Source organism: Capricornis sumatraensis, chromosome 13 (assembly GCF_032405125.1).
Source record: "Capricornis sumatraensis isolate serow.1 chromosome 13, serow.2, whole genome shotgun sequence".
NCBI classification, from domain to species: domain Eukaryota; kingdom Metazoa; phylum Chordata; class Mammalia; order Artiodactyla; family Bovidae; genus Capricornis; species Capricornis sumatraensis.
This window is the reverse complement of record NC_091081.1, coordinates 20,308,888-20,311,214: the sequence shown is the minus strand read 5'-3', so window position 1 is coordinate 20,311,214 and position 2,327 is coordinate 20,308,888. Positions and strand designations below refer to the sequence as shown.

At 45.7% G+C, this 2,327-nt stretch overlaps 1 non-coding gene across 1 annotated transcript; it reads left to right on the top strand.

The window, feature by feature from the left end:
• Window positions 1-1,146: 1,146 nt before the first annotated feature.
• LOC138089998 (U6atac minor spliceosomal RNA) lies at window positions 1,147-1,272 on the top strand. Its single transcript, XR_011145831.1, has one exon. It is a non-coding gene; the product is annotated as a U6atac minor spliceosomal RNA (small nuclear RNA).
• Window positions 1,273-2,327: the final 1,055 nt, after the last annotated feature.

The following is a 2,327-nucleotide window of genomic DNA, read 5'->3' as shown; positions in this document are numbered from 1 at the left end:
TCAGAGAAGACCCTTGTGACTGGGACCCCACCTTCTAAGGGGGCATTGCTTGGCTGGTGCTCGTATCAGTGGATGTGATAAAAGTAATTCTGTGAGTATTGTAAAGACTGGAAGCTGAATTCAAATGCTGCTGCAGGAATGAGCTGGCACAGCCGGGTAAAGAGGCGAGGTGGGCAAATCACATCAATAAAAACAAGAAGCTGCTCTTCTCCCACCTCCAGGGGCTTCTCCTAGGGCCCCTGTCGCCAGAGCCTGGCAGGGATCCACTTAGCAGGGCAGAAGTGTGGTTCATAGAGACCCTGCCCCAGTGTTGCTAAACAGAGTACCAGTGGGTTTGAAGCCAAGAGACGATAATATTATAATAGTCCCACTGCAACGGGGGAAGAAGTTGGAGGCAGCAAGTCTGGCATCAGGAATAAAGGGCGTGTTGGGCATATTCCCAGTGGCAGATGATCCTTGGGGGTGGTGGCCCAGTTTGACGTCCCTACATTGGGAATGGTTCTCCATGACCACGTCTGTATTATGTAACTCCATCCACTGACCATAGCTGACTTATCAAGGGTGATCACCTTACCCAAGCTGAACTCAGATCCTCTTTCTAACCTTTGAAATTTGGAAAAGGTACACCTAAATCCTGGGGCTCAGTCAAGCTAAGTCAAGTAAGTGGGTCTGCGGACACTTCCTGCTGAGGTCATCAGAGCTCACTGGGCCCTTCCCTTCCCATATTCTTGGTTGTTCAATTCTAGCTCAGATCCCAGGAGATAACCCAGAAACCATCCAATAAATTCTCCCTTTTCTTTAAGCTAGCCAGAGCCCTTTCTGTTGCTTCATGTTTTCTTTAGCCTCCCAGAGTTTACATTCCTGGGGAGTTTAAGAAATGTAAACAACATCAACACTGAGGGTTGCTAAGCGTTCTGAGAGGGAAGGAGAGGGAGTGGAGGGTGTGAGCCAGAGCGGGGGCACCTAAGCTCCTGGGGGTGGGGTGAAAGTGAGGGAGAAGCAGGAATGGGGTGGGTGGTGTGGTTGAATGTTCCAGATGCAGGAGTCTGCTTGAAAGCCCACAGGTTAAAAAAAAAAAAAAAAAAGTGTGACACATTTGAGTGAATGAAAGCAGCTCAGAATGGCTCGTGTGAAGAAGTAGGTGGAGTGTCATATGAAAGGCAAGAAGGTTAGCACTCGCACTGACAAGGATGGAAGAAGCCCTTGGACCTGACAGCTTGCGTATGGTCGAAGCATTGCCACCTATTTTGTGGCATCTAACCATTGTTTTTAAATGAAAATAGAAACATACATACAGAGAACAGGTTAGTGGTTATCAGAGGGGTTCCACCGTATGGTGACACATGGAAACTAAGATTTTGGTGGTAAGCAAGCTGGTCCCATCTCTTCATGGCGAACAGATGGGGAAACAGTGGAAACAGTGACATAGTTTATTTTGGGGGGCCCCAAAATCACTGCAGATGGTGACTGAAGCCATAAAATTAAAAGACACTTGCTCCTTGGAAGAAAAGTTATGACCAACCTAAACAGCATATTAAAAGCAGAGACATTACTTTGCCAACAAAGGTCTGTCCAGTCAGAGCTATAGGTTTTCCAGTAGTCATATATGAATGTGAGAGTTGGACTATAAAGAAAGCTGAGCTCTGAAGAATTGATGCTTTTGAACTGTGCTTTTGAAGAAGACTCTTGAGAGTCTCTTGGACTGCAAGGAGATCCAACCAGTCCATCCTAAAGGAAATCAGTCCTGAATATTCATTGGAAGGACTGATGTTGAAGCTGAAACTCCAAAACTTTGGCCACGTGATGCGAAGAACTGATTCATTTGAAAAGATCCTGATGCTGGGAAAGATTGAAGGCAGGTTGAGAAGGAGATGACAGAGGATGAGATGGTTGGATGGCATCACCAACTCAATGGACATGGTTTCAGTAAACTCCAGGAGTTGGTGATGGACATGGAGGCTTGGCGTGCTGCAGTCCGTGGGGTCACAAAGGGTCGGACATGGCTGAGTGACTGAACTGAACTGAACTAGAGCTGTAATGTATACAGAAGTAGAAGTAGAATGTATACAGGAATCTTATATACTGTTATAAACCAATGTTACCTCAATAAAAAAGAAAAAGAAAAAAAGAAGCAGGTGGACTAGAAAGGCATCAGTTCAGTTACTGGAGGTTTATTATGTACCAGGCATGATTGTAAGCAGTTCAGTTACTGGAGGTTTATTATGTACTAGGCATGATTGTAAGCAGTTCTAGGTGCTAACTGATTTGGTCCTTGTAACAATCCAAAGAGGAGGCGATATTGTTGGGAGACATGGCTCCCTGGGAAG